Raw genomic sequence first — 17,909 nt, 5'->3', positions numbered from 1 at the left:
AGAAGAAGAAGAAGAAGAAGAAGAAGAAGAAGAAGAAGAAGAAGAAGAAGAAGAAGAAGAAGAACAACAACAACAACAACAACAACAACAACAACAACAATAAGTTGAAGTTGTTATGAAGTTGTGGTTTGTCCTTCCAAACTAAAATCCCTTTGGGATTTTTCACCATTTCTTCACTTCACATTCTTAGGGACACAAAGGCCAACTTGACATGTTTAGACTCTCAGTATCATACTGCGGTCCCAAACTAAGTTACAACTGGCTCATTCTAGTTACTTTAGTCATACACCAGGAACACTTTCTCAAAGACATACCTCTTAGAGTTTACTAACTGTTCAGTATGCAATGCTAAGATCTATACAGAATATGTGCTTAGAACAGTACGAGCATATAAAGACTCAATACAAGTGAATTCAAATTATCACATAAATGAGTAAAGTCTCCATCAATGGAGACTTTAAAGAATAAGCAATTTCTGGTTTAGATGTGCTTTGCAAGTGCCCTTTAAAATTATTCCAGAATCTGTGAGCTTACTGGTGGCACATACCTTAACCTCCAGCACTCAGGAGGCAGAGGCAGGCAGATCTCTGAGTTCAAGGCCAGCCTGGTCTATAGGGTGACTTGCAGGGATATGCAGAAAACATGTATCACATTAAAACATGCTTTTATCATAAAAGGAACAGGAGAAGCTGTTAGTGGTGCAGCAATAAGAAAAATATGTCTTTGGGTCTTCTCATGATCCCTGAAACTTTCAATGTTGATTAAGTATGAAATAGAAAACGATGTTATACATTTTATCCATGTGATACATATATCTCATTATTACACCTTTGCTAATAGGTGAACAGAGTGAGCTAAGTATTGGTTTCAGATAACAGCCAGAGTAACCCAAACTCTGAAAGAACATGGAAAATGATGACGACACACACACACACACACACACACACGTGCATATAAATGACTCAAGGATGACAATGACTAACAACAGGAAGGAGTTATAAATAAACAGGCATGACACTTTGGGAGCCACAAGGCCACTTTATGTATAGATCTCAAAGATCATCGTGACATAACATTTGAAGGCAACTTGTTGACAATACAAATCTGGGATAAAGTGACTACAATAAGAAAAGCAAGTAGATTAAAATAGTTAAAATGGTAAAGGTCAGTTTTCTAGGAACTGAAAACAAGTATATCTGCTTATATCCTGAGGTGTGTTGATTGCAAGAGAGCCAATAACGACCCAAAAGGAAGAAGAAAAATTTGAAATGCTCAAGCAAGCAGTAATAATGCCAGGAATATACAGGAGATGTGTGTAGTCACTAAAACTCCTCTCAGGGGATTTTAGAAGAGGCTTTTATAATCCGCGCAGCATGCTTAGGGTGTGGCAGTTTCATTATTCCAAGATGCAGATGATAAAATTTGAAGTCTACCTAAAGTGGACACCTCTGCCAAGATTCCCACGCTCCCCCTTTGTGGCAATGGTACAGGTCTGAGCGGATGTGCCCTTACAGCAGGTATAGTAAACTGATCTAAGGGGTAATTTGAGATGCAGAGGGGAGGCGCTGTAGATCTAGCCACGCCCACGCAGCATCCACACAGCCTTTTGGATATATATTGGCACAACCCTGAAGGATGAGTCCCTTCCTGAGGCTCTTACACAGTTGTGGACTTTTTCTGTCATACGGACCTGGAAACAAAAAAGAAAGCACCATTCCTGCTAACAGAGATGAGATTAGATAGATATGGCAAATAATTATATTGGCGAGAGGAAGGAGTTCAAAGTCTTTGTGTCTGTAGCTGCAGGTCTCCGAAAATGGTAGTTGACAGAGAATGCGCTCAGAGACAGCGAAACAGGTAGATTTCCTTATCTATAAAGATAGTTATTAACACATTTATACTCTAAATTTTCAGGGAAAAAAATTTAGAGGATTAAATTTTATTTAGCATTTTGAAGTTTTGTTTTGTTATTGTTATTGTTGTTTTCCTCCCTCAAGGAGGTTTTGATCTTCATATTATCATATTATCAATCTTCTATCCATTTAAAAAATAACCAATGATATCACCTGAATTAGCAACATTCAATGGAGCGTCATCAATTGTTTGCCCTCGAATTAGAGCATTCCTGAACTGTGAAGACACAAGTTTGTTTCCGTGTTGTTTTGGGAGTTCAAGTAAATATATACTCATTTAAAATAATACCATGTCTCTACCATTACACAAAAAACCCTAGCAGACTCTCAACAATAAAAACAAATCAATAGTAATATCTTTAGAATAGAAGCAGTTCTGTTGATAGAAAGTGCGTGGTTCAGCGGGAATGAAGTAATCGCTGTTTGCAGGCTGTCATTTGGCCCGGGCATGAGACGACATACATCCTGACACTTGGTAATATCACAAGGCTGTCAGGAAAGCTGAAGCAGAGGGAGGGAAAAAAACAAAAAACAAAAAACAAAAAACAAAAAACAAAAAAACCCCTTTCTATCAGCAGTGAAAAATGTATGGTTTTAAGACATTCTAGGGAGATGATGTGCATAAGCCTTTTCGAGACTCTCAAATGGGCACTGCGGTTCCCATGGAGGTCTGTTCTGTTGGTGAAGACAAATGACCTCCACACCACAGAGAGAGAGACCATTCCCAATGGTTCCCTCGCACCCTGTAAGTTGGACTAAGTTAGTCAGTGTCCAATCTTAAAATAGAAGCTTTATGATTATGAACATAATTAAGACATCATGTAAATGTATAGAGACTGATAGAATTCTGGGTGGCGCTCCATCTGCGAACACATGGAGAAACAGGTATGATTCGATACACATGTACTGCCGTGTGATGTGGACCACACAATGGATTTTGATGAGGTTTAATATTCAGATAATAAATAATTGCCGGGCAGTGGTGGCACATGCTTTTAATCCCAGCACTTGGGAGGCAGAGGCAGACAGATTTCTGAGTTCGAGGCCAGCCTGGTCTACAAAGTGAGTTCCAGGACAGCCAGGACTACATAGAGAAACCCTGTCTAGAAAAACCAAAATTAATTAATTAATTAATTAATTAAAGGTTCATAGTCAAATTTGTAGTCAATCTTGCCAGTTTAAATAGCACAGAAGTTCCGTTCTCAGCGGTTAGCTGTAGTTTTTTTTTTTTAAACATGTTTCATAAAAAACGGAAGAGAACTTCCGAGAATTACATCCAATGAAAACAGAAGTAAAAGAAAATTGATATTTACTATATATGTACATTGCTCCAAGTAAACAAAAGCTGGTATAGTATTTGCTAAAATGTGACACATTCCAAATTTCCTCTCTGAAATGAGTGAGCTGGTACAAAGTGAATTCACTGCTCCAGCACTCCTAATTCCTATGGCCAACAATCATTTCTCTGCTCTGATGTCCTACAAACCAGAAGAATATTTGCCCTGAAAAACTTTAAATACTTAAGGTAAGTTTTCTGCTTAGTTTTAGCTGTAAAATTAAATTATCTTTTAATTTAAAAATTCTGCTGCATCCAAAAATGTTATATTCTGGAATCACCCATATCTAATCCCCATTTATAGCCCTTAACACGAATCCAGACCGATTTCAAAACTGTGAAGATCATTGTTAACCTGAAAAAGTCTTAAGCAAGGACCTTGCTCTAATTAGCACAGAATGGCCACTAGGTGGCCCCAAACACCAATATGTGTCACTCAAGATATGAATGGAAATTTGCCAAAGGTATTTGCTGCAGTCTACCTCATAAATGGGTCAAGACTTCAGAATGTGAACTCATCTCAGCCCTATGATCATTTTCATGTTTAATTTGTGCGTTTCTAAGCTGAATACACTCCAGACAACACATCAAATACTTGCACACCTTTACAAGTTTTGAAGGATTTTTTGCTAAGAATTCTTTCAGACTTCCCAACAGTCCAGTTATATTTGTTTTCTCGACGTTTTACAATTTCCCCACTAATATTCCCCGATTTTCTTCTCATTTTTCTTTCCAATTAAATGAAAGGAAAATACATGCAAGCTAATGAACGTTGTCGCTGGTTATGATTAAAGAATTCTGTAACTAATAAGAGAGCATGTCTAATTCTCTAGCCTTGAGAGTCCTATTAATCAAGTACACTTAGGTGGTCCAGTACAGTAGCGATGGCATGTATTCAGTATTTCAGATTAGCCTCCTTACTCGAACGCTGGAAAACTCAATCAGTGAGCCAACAGGGAAGCTGTACGGTTGGAAATGTTACTGAATGGGCACAGGATTGACAAGGATAAAAGAGTCAACCTTTAGTTAAATAAATAACACTGCATTAGATGTCACATGTGAATGTAGAATGGTGACAAAAAAAAAAAAAGGACAACTTTACTGTGCTCAGGAAATTACCTCTGTCACATGCATTGGCAGTGTTTCTTGTTGCTTTCCCCGTTATTACAAATTGGCAGAGGGAAGGTTGTCCTTTAATTCTGTGAGTTTTGTTGGAGCTGTAGGTGGCTTTCTGAGTTGTGGGTTTTTGTTTTGTTTTGTTTTTTTTTTGAGCTAGGGATTTAATAGCCTAAGGTAGTCAGGTCCTTATTGTGTTATCTGGGCTGGAGTGGAATTTATTTTTAGTCACTCTGTGGGTACAGGTGTGAGGCACCATATTCAACCCATGTGTGAGTTTATAAACTAAAGATCAGACTTTCTCTTAAGATTTAAATAAAATTGTAAAGCAGAGGCTGATGTTCTTATTTTGAAAATCTAATTTCACAAGTAAAGCCATTGGTGGGTTTTAATTTATCCTTCAAGAAAAGAAAAAAGGAAAAAACAAAAACAAAAACTAGACACAGTGGATTATTATTGGGCTGATCTTTGTATCACCTTGAATGAATGAACAGAATGGATTATCGAAATAAAACCTGTCCAATTTTTCACATTTTGCAGCAGGTCCCACTTCTCCAACTGATGATCTCATGAACCTAGATTGGGAAATCAGTAGCCGACTGACCTTTCAGGTTATGATTCCGATTTCAAAGTTATCCTTGAGATTTATAGGTTTTCACCACTTTAATGGAATCATTTCTTTAATGCACTGCCTCTGTTCATCACTCTTCCTAATTCTCATTACTCTGACCTCAGAGAAAGAGAGAGAGAGAGAGAGAGAGAGAGAGAGAGAGAGACTCTGTTAAAAGGAATCAGTATTCTGGAATAAAAATGGCTCCTGTTCACGGTTGTTCGAGGCGTTTTCTCTAATACTTTCCCCTGTTCTAGACCTGTTTCAAGTTCTCCACATCCTTTTCAAAATTCATATCCACTACTCCCCTGCTTCCTGCAATGGCCACTGGAGAATGCCATTAAGTTTCCATGTTGAATTCAGCTCTTCATGGGCTGACATTTTCCTAATATTGGGGAGTGGATGTATTTATAACTCTTCAGTCTAGAGCCCTCTCCAGGTATGATGATAGGTTGAATGAGACATTTCAAATTAAAATATAGAAACAGACCATGTCTTTGCAAATTCTGTGTTTCAATCTCCCATTGCACAGACAATTGTTAGAATGGAGAACGCTGTTGTGGCTGAAACGCCAGTACTAGGATCCAAACTGGAAGATTGTCTCAGTTTCATTCCAGTACATTATTATCGCAGGCCATCAGTTAAATCGTTTTTAAATTTTAAATTTGAAAACTCAAATCCGTGAAGATGATCTGTTCAGGTAAAAATAAAACATCCTCAATGCTAATAATAAACAAAACAAACATAGGTTACATGAACTTATAGCAAGTGATTGTACCAATAAGAATAATATTTAACAGCTGGGCAGTGGTAGCACACGCCTTTAATCCCAGCACTTGGAAGGCAGAGGCAGGCGGATTTCTGAGTTCGAGGCCAGCCTGGTCTACAAAGTGAGTTCCAGGACAGCCAGAGCTACACAGAGAAACCCTGTCTCAGAAAGCAAAAAAAAAAAAAAAAAAAAAATAATATTTAACAATAATTACTAAAGTCAATACTAGAACCTAGATTGGGTGTTAGAATAAGTTTGCTACATTTATAGGTTTATGGTAATTGTTTCTATTAATCATGAACATTGTCGTATTACAAAAGTACACCTATTAACCCCATTTAACAGATGAAAGAGCTTCCAATGATATTAAATATTAAACATATGATAAGTGGTACAGTGGCAATTTTAATTCAGACAGACTGGTGCCATGTTCCTTCGTATCATCCATTAAAGGTCAGTGGAAGAATGAATACTTAGGTTGAGGTCATTACATTTTCTAACAAAGAGACTCTCAATGGTTCTGAAGTGCAGCTTCCTCGCTGCATAGTGTCCTTATTAAGATCACCCTCCCTGGTTTTTGTGAGGGAGACCTTTCTCACAGTGAGTAAGTACGCAGCTCTTCGGTACTTGAGAGTATGCAGACTCCTATTAACAACTTTTAGTGATGGCACTTTGGAGTGTAGTTTGCCCCGATGTACATTCATTTTCCATACACTTCTCTGGTATGGACCATTAGTCTCAGCATTGTGCTGTCATTTTATTCCACAGAATGCCCTACATCTGCAAGGTGAAAATCAGCTGCTGTACATCTAAGGGCAGCACAGATCAGCCACCAAGGAGCTGCTGCTGCAGAAGCACAGATTCACGGTCCAGGCTTGAGTTGCCATCAAAAGAAACTGAGGCTAAACAGAAACGGGATTTGAACTAAACAGATAGTTCACTCCGATCTTAAAACAGGCGATGCAGCTTTTAGTACAATGAAACAGTTTAGTGAAGGGAAACTTAGAGGCACATCTCATGCAGTGTAAATTGACCTATGGTTTACCAGTTATCAAAACCTCAATAGGATACTAGGTCATATGGTAACTCCTCTCACATCCCTCTGTAGCATATGTCAATCATCAACCACACCCCATTCTCTCTTCCTGATATGCATCCTACTACTCAATTAAAGCAGACATTTATTAGGGAGCTGAAGCATGCTTGGTGAGTGAATGATTAAATGAAATTAATTGCTCAATCATTTCTTTAGTATCTATATAATTGAGAGTCAAGTTGAGAGACTCGTAGGGTATGAAGATACATGCATGTACAGATAAGTGATTAATGATATGAGTATATATATGTATGTATGCATGTATGTTTTTTAGCATCCGTGAGCACCATTTTTTGGCCTTTGGAGGAGTGATACAGGTATACGTATGTGCTCTCAGTACTAGCTGTAAGTGGATTTATGTGTGCATGTTATGGCTGTTCCCAAATATTTGTGTCTATTGGCAAGTTGGTGATGGTTTAGAAATGATAAAGTATTAGTTAGTACTATTTACTTTTAGTTAAAAATCAAAACATATGTTTTACAGTGCACAGTGGGCAGAAGAGAAAAGTTTTTCAGGGATTATGGGCTTTTCTCTGTTTCTTTTTTCTTTCTTTCTTTCTTTCTTTCTTTCTTTAAAGTTTTTGTTTTTGTTTTCTGACAATACAGAAAAAATATTGAGGTCAGTAAAGGTGAAAATGGTGTGTTTAGTGTAAGACTTTTACAGAAACTCAAGATTCTTCACACAATAGTTGTAATAAATAATGTCTAGAGTATGTGCCTTTACAACCAACAATCAGGAGGCACAGGAGAGGTAGAAATATCTACACAATTCAAAGCCTAAATTATCTACATAGTGAATTCCAAGAAATCGACAGCTACATATTGAGACCTGCCCCACATTCAACCTCCCCCAACAATAAGCACAACCACCACAACACACACACACACACACACACACACACACACACACAAGACAGAAACAAAAATGAAAAATACAGAAAGAAAGAAAGAAAGAAAGAAAGAAAGAAAGAAAGAAAGAGAACAAAAGAGGGAAAGAGCTTGAACTTAAGATTCAATGTGCAATTTTTCTTTCAGATCATAAACAAAAACATAGCTGAGGTGAAGAAATAAAAATTCTACCAGGGCCTGACAAATACAGAAGTGGATGCTCACAGCCATCCATTGGACTGAGCACAGGATCCCCAATGAAGGAGCCAGAGAAAGTACCCAAGGAACTGAAGAGGTTTGCAGCCCCATAGGAGGAAGAACATGAAACAACCAGTACCCCCAGAGCTCTCTGGGACTAAACCACCAACCAAAGAGTACATGTTGAGGTACCCATGGCTCCAGCTGCATATGTAGCAGAGGATGGCCTAGTCAGTCATCAATGGGAGGAGAGACCCTGGATCCTATGAAGGCTCTATGCCCCAGTGTAGCGGAATGCCAGGGCCAGGAAGTGGGAGTAGGTGTGTTGGTGAGAAGAGGAAGGAGGGAGGGGAGAGGGGGTTTTCTGAGGGGAAACTAGGAAAGGGGATACGATCTGAAATGTAAATAAAGAAAATATCTAATTTTTTTTTAAAGAAAGAAGGTGAGAAGAACTGTACAACATTTCATAATCTCAAGCCAAACAACAACAACAACAAAAAAAATCCATTCCCCCCAAAGAATGTTTTCTGGCCATAACACATGATTTCAAAATGATTGAGCAACATGCAGAAAATCTATGAAAGCTCAAGGCATACAAAATCACAGTAGCTCGGGGTTTAATGGCCCCCAAGTCCTGAAGACCTACTGGCAACTGATAGCTCCTTGGAAGGAAAAGTCAGTTTTCTTTAAGGGTGCACCATCTGGTAGGCCCTAACCCATTCTGGGGCATTATAAATGGGATTCCAACTTTATATGCCCCATATAGGGGAACGCCAGGGCCAAGAAGTGGGAATTAGTGGGCAGGGGAGAGGGTGGGGGGAGGGTATAGTGCTCATTCGGGATAGCATGTGAAATGTAAATGAAGAAAATATCTAATAAAATAATTTTAAATAAAAACCAGAAAACAGGAAACTGGGTGGGAAGGAAGGTGGGATAGTGTGGGAAAAAATAAGGGGAGGATAAATATTAAAATACATTATATGCCTTCATCCATTATCAAGGAAACCTCTCTTTACAGCAAACCACGACTGGATACAATAAGTAGATCAACAGATCGTGGAAGCTCCACCCTGCAAAGGATACATCTACATGGGTCTCAGGGAACTCTGGAAAAGGGGTCTGAAAAATTGCAAGCGCCAGAACCCAGGAATTCGGCTGAGAAACTGTCTCTCCTGAAATGACTCCACCAATGACACAGGAACAATGGACACGTTATCACAATCGAAGCGGGAAGCTTTAAAGGCTCTCACCCCAGAAGAGAGGCCAATAGTGACCTTAGAGAGAATTAGCTTCTCTTAGGGGAGATTCCCGGTTTTCCAATGCAGAGTCGTCAGCTCTGAAACCATGTATACACAAGCGACAGTGGACTCAGCAAGCTCTTTTGCATATACTTGTACTTAAACCTACAGAGAGCATATCTTGAGTATGTATGTATGTATGTACGAACGAATAATAATCACAGAAAAAAGATGCTATCAACTTGAGAAGAGGGAGCATAGGAGGGGTTGCAGGAAGGATGGCTGGGAGGTGTGGAGGGAAGAAAGAGAGGAGAGAACGTGGTTTAATTCTATTTCTATGTTTTCAGTACATTGTATAAAATTCTAAACGAATTAGAAAAAATATATACTATTTTTCCAAAAGAAAGAAATCTTTCTGAATTGTGGCCTAGACCTATAGGCAGGAAAGAGAGCATTTGTTCATTCTCCCAGAACCTACATGGTGAGAGGCAAACCCCCCCCCCCTTCTTGCAAGTTGTCCTCTGATCTCCACATACGTCCATACCCTGTGTTGAACACAGGCATTCACATGCCTGTGAGTGCACCAATACACAGTAACTAAAATAAAGGTAAGATTAAAACTAAATAAAATAAAGTCAAGAAAAATCCTTCTGTTGCAGATAGGAAGATTAAAAGCTGAAGGTCGTCCTCAGTTCCACACTCAGTTGTGTGCCAGCCTTGGCTGCTTGCCTAAAACTAAATAGTAAATCCTTTCCATTAAAGGCTACTGATCCAAAAGTCCCCTTTACATTTAGAAAACTAAAGGCTGAAAAATCAGATCTCCAAGGTGGTGGCTTCCACTCTAAATACCATTCAGACTAAAAACTTAATATGGTTCAAAACTAAAAGAGAGGAATAAACTACAGCTTACACTTCAGAAATGAGTGAAAGATAAAGATGAAAAGGCTCCACCTAACAGAATACTAATGGTTAAACAATGTGTCTAAACACCCCTCCCCCCCCCCCCCCCCCGAGCTCCCAGGGACTAAATCACCAACCAAAGAGTATGGAGGGACCCATGGCTCCAGCTGTGTAAGTAGCAGAGGATGGCCTTGTCAGACATCAATGGGAGGAGAGGTCCTGTGAAGGCTCAATGCCCCAAGTGTAGGGGAATGCCAGGACAGGGAGGCAGAGTGGGTGAGTTGGGGAGCAGGGCAAGGGGGATGGGATAGGGGATTTCCAGAGGGGAAACTGGGAAAGGGGATGACATTTGAAATGCCCTTGGTCTTGCAAAGAGTATATGCCCCAGTATAGGAGAAAGCCAGGGCCAGGAAGCAGGAGTGGGTGGGTTGGGGAACAGGGGGAGGGGGGAAGAGGGTAGGGGATATTCAGAGAGGAAACTAGGAATGGGGATAGCATTTGAAATGTAAATGAAAAATATCTAATAACAAAATGTAAATAAAGAAAATAAATCCAATAAACAAAGAAAGAAAAGTACATGAAAGTCTTAAAAAATAAAAAACAAAACAGAACAAAAAACACAATGTGTCCTTATATTTTGAATTGGTGAACATCATCTTTCCTTTATATCATTGCTAAGCAAATAAATACCACTGTTAAAAGCTTATAAGTTCATGTCACTAATTTTATTAAGAATTAGTTTAAACCAATCAAGTTAAACCTAGCAAAATTGCAATAGTTTTTATTGAAGACAATATTTTAGTAAAATAATTGATGAATGAAACTGATAAGTTGAAGATTTACACGGAAATACTAAGTCCCGAAAATTTGGCAGAGTTTCAATTATTCCAATGTGCAGGGATGTTAAAAATTATCTTTAGAAGGCAACTATCTTGGAATATCATAGTGCATTATTTTAGTTTGAAAGTTGAGTTAATAATTTTAGAATAATTTATGACTTATAAAAAATCCAATAACCCACACTGTTAAAAGTGACAATTTGCATGTCCTGATTTTCATTTTTAATGAGCACCTGGAGGAGAATCTGTTTCTTTTTTTTTTTTTAACATTTCCATGTTTAGTTTTATTGTGTGTGTATGGATGTCTTACATGCATGTGTGTCTATGTATCAACTGATCACCTGGTACCTTCAGAGGAAGGTAGAGATGTTGGATCTCCTAGAACTGCTGGAATCAGAACTACCGATAGATGCAAGCCATCATGCTATGTCATTGCTGAGAATGGAGCCTGGGTCTTCTAGAGGAACACGCAGTACTACTAACCATTGAGCCATCTTCCCAGCTTATGTTGTAGCTGCTTGTGGTAGCATAAAGCTACCTGTAATCCCAGCAACAGGGAGATCAAGTCCATGAAACTTTCTCAAGAAGCCAGAAATTAAGTAGTTAGACAGGTAGGTAAATAATTAATTAATTGTAACAATCATGTTTACAGAGCTTTGGTTAGGAATTCCCACAAAAACAATAGGTTCAGCACTTAAACGACCTTAGACGATATGGTGACTGAGTTTGATTTATTCAGATAGCTATATCAAAATATTCGATGTTTACCCAGGCTGTGTTAACCCTGTAGAGAATTGCCAGAAGAGCTCAAGCTAAGATGTTTACTTAATTCAGCATGCTCACTATTTTAGCTTGTCACCCACTCTACCTAACCTGGTTGTTGCTCTATTTTCTTATCCATGTTTTCATCAGGAGCTCTGAGGAGCAATGGTAGTTCTTTCTGTGACAATGTGGGGGCAGAGATCCCTCCCTGCCCATCACTTTCCTTTCTGAGGTTAGCAACTGGCATTTTGTTTCTCACAGCAGAAAAGAATCAACACGTCTAATGGAATACTGCTTTCTGGAAGCATGCAATTTATGTTTGATTTATTTTTAAAATCAGAGCTCTGTCAAACCACTTCAGTATTCTCTCTCACACTAAATCAACACAGCCTCATAATCAATAAACTGATGGGCTGAGAATCATAATTCATGACTATGCAGCCTCCATTCTGATTATTTGCAGAGGTCTCCCCGTTAATGAAAGCTGAGTTCTCAGCACCAGAAACTGCTCTGGTGCCAGTTTCAAAACCTCCGAAACCTCCACGTCACAAGGATTGCTTTCAGTTTACTGCTCCACAGGGATGTCTTGCATATACAGGGTACACAGTGAGGCAAAGAGTCCAATATATGGTGTGGTAGAAGTGAGATTACCAGTCATGAAACTCACAAGAGGTAAAGAAACACTAGTGGGTATAATATAAAATGCCAATGGACATTAGTACTCATCAGAAAGGAAAGAGGAGGAGAGAGGAAGGAGGGAGAACAGACAGGTGGGGAGAGAAGAAGGGAGAGGAGGGAAATGTTCTGCTGAATCTATGAAGATCAGCAATGCTCTGAAGTGTTCAGACGTGTCATCTAATGCTGGGTTTGGTTTTCTGTTGAGAGACAAGGCTGTATTACATCTTCCAGCCTACTGCTGCATCCATTCCTGAAGCCTGAAATGTCCTTTAATGTTCACGTATAAAGCTGCAGCCTAGAGAGGCTGCTTTCTAAAATAAACAAGCAAGTAAATAAATAGATAAATAAGTAAATAACGGATGAGCACTGAAATCACATGATAGCAAAGTGCATTCCTCAGTGTTACTAACAAACTCCTCAAGCATAGGAATCTCTAACCTGCAAGATTCCCACAGGAAGGCATCTCACCCTCCCACAAGCAGGCATTATTTCTTAGGAACATAGCCCCCCCCCCCCCGAAATGATGCAGGCTGGGGCTTGACTGTCCCCTCAGATTCAGTGCACTGTTTTCTCTTTTGAAAATTCTGCTTCACGAAGAGTTAAGGCTTTAACAAAATGTACTTTGTAATAGAGAGGCTGATACATCACTCATTCAGCTACAAAGGAACAGCACAAAATATCTGAAGGACTCTGAGAATAAATGGCTTTCGAGAGAAAAAGCAAAAATTACGCAGAAGCCTGTCTTTCTCTGAGAAGTTGCACTGATCATAAACAATTGGGCAAAGTTGTATTAAGAAATTACATTTAAGAGCTGCCAGATTAATGCTAACATCTCACTATTGGAACTTCTCCAGAATTCTGTGACTTTCAAGCGACAGACCTGATTTTTCTACTCTGTGTGGGTGAGGGTTAGTTGGACTGAGTGGTGTCAGGAGAGGCTTGGCAAAAGCAGTGTGTCTCTTCTGCCTCGGGCACCCACCCCTTCGGGGAAAGACAACAACTGATTTGGAAAGGCTCAAGGGCTCAGAGCAGAATGTCAAGTAAAGAGTGAATGGAATCTATCACCAAGTCACAAATGAGGACCAGGGAGACCCCTAAGCAGAAATCACCATCATAGAAACAGGCACTGCTTGTTGACAGAAAATCAAAAACAATGAGCTTAATTTATTAATTTTAAAAGCAATAAAATATTAGAAGTACATTCGGTGAACATGACCCAAGTGCTGTCCAGACAAACACAAAGAGATATTTCTGTTCTATATAGTCCAGGCTTTCGTCTAAATGAACTCACTGTTGTGTAAATCAATATAGAGTTTTCTATGTCAACTTTCAATTTTGTATTTTTAATAATTTTCCTCTTTTTCAGTTTTTCCACAATAGTCACTATACGTGGTACTTGAAACAATATTTGTCAACTTCATCACTGTGAGAACAGATAGGTAGTCCTTGTGACTTGTTTTCGAACTTCAGTCCACTTCGTTACAATCAAACGCATATTTGCTCTTTATGAGAAATGACATTTTTGACAATATTTTAAATTAATCACAAAGCAGTTAGCGAAAGTAAGATAGAAATTGAGAAATAAAATACTTTAAATAAATCACCTATAATTGCCAATTTAAGAAAAAAAGTATTTCTGTTTCTCTATTTGTACTTGCTACTATTCTGTAGCTACTTGTAATGTGACATCAGCAGAGTGTGATGTCTACGGTACAAGTATTGCTCTGGAAGACCGAGGTCTAGACAAGGGAAGTTGAGTTTATATCGTTGATCTGTACCAATGGCCTCCTGTGCCTTCTGAAGACTCATAAGAACGCTTAACATGCTTCACAGCTGCTGAATCAGCGTGCTCAGTCCAACGCTGTGCCTGTGCTGCCGCCTAGTGGAGTCGTGTGGTATAAAATGGCATACTCCTGGAGGATATGGTGTCGGATCTCCTACTGCAAAGTAGGTTAAGAGAGCCTGGAAACAGCTATGTGACAAGAAGTCTGCCAGATCTATATGCTTTGCCTTCTCTTTGTGTGTATATGGGAAAGCAAGTAACAATCAAGAACTTCACCTTTTAGTCCGGTCGGGATTCACATCTTTCACAATTAACCTTTGCACGTTTGCCAGAACGTATTACAGTTCTGGCTAGGGAAACTATGTATTTATTTATATGTTTTTCATATTCCATGAACTCCCTTAATAATGTGCCAGATTGCCAGAGCTGTATATCTTTCTAGACAGAAAATCTTTTCTTTTTTTTTCCACCAAGAATATCTCAGTGTAGGTTTAAAAAAAAAAAAATTCTCACAGTAAAGCTCTGCATTCTAAGTGCGCACACACAGTGTAGTGCTTCTTAGTGAACAGTGATTTTTTTTTTTTTTATAAAGATCAAAGCGCCTCACCTGGGGCATTAATCAAGCACCTGGTAATTTAAGCATTAATTTCATCTATGCACAGGTAGATTGGTTCACACAGTTTCCATTCGGTTTTCTCAATTCCCTACCCCCACACCCCCCACCACACACACACACACACACACACACACACACACACACACTCCCCAACCCCCCAACATCACAACGTATGTCATTCCATTCTTTGGAGTCAGAGAAAGCATATGCAATCACCACTGAAGTCAATTTGTTAACAGTGAGTATTTGAAATCAAAGAAGTGTCTGGTTTAAGGCAAGCAGACAGTGAGTCAGACTTTAAAAACATAGTCAAAAAATAAATAAATAAATAAAAGTAACAGCAAAAGGAAGCAATGCTTTACCTTTTTACCCTTGGGATGTTTTGCAATTGATGCTCCTCTCCACATACACAGGCTGTGCACATCTGCTCACTTTTTCAATCCATTCACTCCTCTCTGGCCAAATAAACCAGTATTTCCTCTTGCTCTGCACACGGAATACATATGTGCCCCATTTACCAGCCCAGGGTGCAGATTACCCATGCAACTTCTCATTTGCCCATCTCTCTAGCACACAGTCTCTCTCTTCCTTTCCCTTCCTCTCTGTAACTAAAAATGAACATGCAGCTCTTGTCAATGACATAATGTTTTCATGAAAGTTCCACTAATTAAAAATCCTCACCATACCAGACCTAAAAAATGAGCACCCTCTTGCCAAGTGTTATTCACCACAGTGAAGCTCTTGTAACTACGTTTTAAAAGAACGGTGGGGGGGGGGGGATGGTGAGAAGGGAGAGTCTCCTAACATATGCATTGAAGTATAGCAGTTGTCAGCATCACAGGGACAGATTATTTTTAAAATAGATCTTTCAAGAGAAAAAAAATTAGATAAAAAAAATTTTTTTTAAAGGAAGCATCTCCAAAGAGTAGTAGTGCATGTGCCGCTTTGGAAGCTTTTACTGGAATGAAGGACCGCAATTGTAGGAAATGGATCTGCTTTCCTTTTTTCCTTTTTTCTTTTTGAAAGCAAGAGATGATAGGTCAGTTTAAAATGTTTGTCTTTGATTATACCTACAGCCTCTCCCCTGTACATGGGAAAGAGGCACTTGGTTTTTATTGTGGTGGCATGGAAACACTTGCCGACTACTGCTTTGGCCCATACTTACAGTGCTATAATAGTTACTTGTTGAGGACATCCATTTAGACTTGCCAACATGCTGCATTAATTTAACACCACATAAAATATGGATTTTATTGCAGCAGAGACAATAAATGCTGCAACTGAGGACTACATGCATTTAACCCCCCCCTTTTTAAAATTGTACCCCCTGGTACTTCCGACTCATACATACAAAAGGTGAGCATAGGAATTGTATCCATCCTGTTTCTGATGAATGTCAATCTACAGTCTTCCTGTAGATGTGACCACTCACAGCTTCAAGGCATCTGTCCTCTGGCTGTCATTTCTCTCTATACTGAAGGCATAACGAACTATGACCAGGGATAAGTGAGGAGTGAATCCGTTCATATGGAATGCAAAGTAACGTTAGCTTATGCTAGAGTTCACAGCAAACAGTGGTACCTGCTAAGCTGCTATCCGAGACAGAGGTAAACAGGAACGAGCAGGACTAATGACACTCCGTAAACATTTTCGGCAATTGCTCAGAATGAATGAATTCGAAAACTCCACTAGCAAGACCCCCCCCCCACACACACACACACACTGTTGAACATAATATATTATTTATCTGGCTTCCCATTACCTACATGGAATGCAGTTGTTCCTGGAAACTCATCAAAAAGAGTTGCATGCTCATTTGTTTATTGAAAGGTAAGGATTTTTGGAATAATTGCGCATATAACTTTAAAAAAATAAAAAAAATAGGAGGCAAGAACATATCTACCCCGATATGTCCACCCCCAGCAAGGGAAGAAAAGGCAAGACCTTACAGCAGTTAAAAGACAAGAGGTGAATTCCTCCTACCTTGTTTCATCAGCTTCTGGAAAACGGAAGTTGGTTCCAGCCAAATAAGCCTGAAGAGACTGTCCCCCTGTCCCCCTTTATGTTTGTTTTCTGCTGTTATTTTTCTCTCACTGATTCTACTTCGGTCTAACTCAAGCTTTCTCTCAGCGTCACTTTTAACTCTGGACGGCAGGGAACCAAAGAAAACGGGGAGGGGGGGCGAACTCTCTCTCTCTCTCTCCTCTCTCCGATTGGCTTTCATTCAGTGGTTCTGATTAAGGAGTGGGGGGGGGGGGGNNNAAGGNAAGGGGGGGGGGAGCAGTTCCTCACAGGGAGAGAAAGGTTCTGCTGATGGAGCTGCAGCACTCGCCATGGGAAGGTTAGAGACTGGAAGTGCCGGCTCCTGCCAGCACACAGCGATTTGCAAGTGAATGCGAGGGAGGGAGCATCCGCGAGGAGGGCTGCGCATGAAAGGCGTCCCCTCCCCCGCAGGGCAGAAAGACTCTCTGTTTCCAACCTAAGGTAATCGGGCCCCCATCTAATCCGCCTGCGCCCCTCACACAATCCCAGAAACGCCGATTCTGCCACTGCTTCTTGCAATTAAAATTTTAAAAAAAGAAAGAAAGAAAGAAAAAGAAAAAAAAATTACTTCTTTGCTTTTCTCTGGCATGGATATGCCTGCACCATCCTTAGAAAAGCCCGTCCAAACACAAGTATTAGCTTAGCGGAGCGCCAAGCAAAGGGCAATCAGACCAGGTATATTAACAGCAGAGAATAATTGGGAGGGAGCACGGGGGGGTGGTTTTAAACCTTTATTTTTGAGGGCAAGTGAACTTTTTGGTTCTGCAAATACCTTTATTCCTTATTTGCTGTCATAAGGAGAACACACCTTACTCCTCCTCGTTTGAGAATGTCTCTGAGCAGTTCTGTCTGTTTAATCATACAAGCTATGCTCTCAGCCTGCGTCATTAATAATTTACATATGTAATTAGTATCATTAAAATATTCAGATTTGGGAGTTGACACAATCTTTTTTTTTCTTTGCTTTTAAACTTTTTCTTATAAATATATTTATTTCCAAAACAGCGTACAGCCTGATACCGATGCATCTGGATGCTTCCATCTGCCCCTCAAGGTGTTAATTGTCCTTTTCCCTATTCTTCTATCACTACATTAAGTTATCATCAACCAGAACCTAACCAAAG

The 17,909-nt window shown here is 39.5% G+C and overlaps 1 protein-coding gene across 3 annotated transcripts in view; it reads right to left on the bottom strand.

The window, feature by feature from the left end:
• The window catches only part of LOC110328733 (cadherin-10), a 193,661-nt gene extending 176,683 nt beyond the window's left edge, over positions 1-16,978 (bottom strand). For 2 of the 3 annotated variants that reach the window (XM_021208155.2, XM_021208157.2), the window contains exon 1: positions 16,726-16,978. The gene's annotated coding sequence lies outside the window, so the exon portion shown is untranslated. Of the gene's footprint in view, positions 1-15,104; positions 15,495-16,725 lie in introns of those variants that run through there. The other variant, XM_021208154.2, reaches the window with a different exon arrangement.
• Positions 16,979-17,909: the final 931 nt, after the last annotated feature.

This window comes from Mus pahari, chromosome 11, assembly GCF_900095145.1.
Source record: "Mus pahari chromosome 11, PAHARI_EIJ_v1.1, whole genome shotgun sequence".
Classification (NCBI taxonomy): Eukaryota; Metazoa; Chordata; class Mammalia; order Rodentia; family Muridae; genus Mus; species Mus pahari.
The sequence above is the reverse complement of the archived record's forward strand: the minus strand, read 5'-3'. Positions and strand labels throughout refer to the sequence as shown.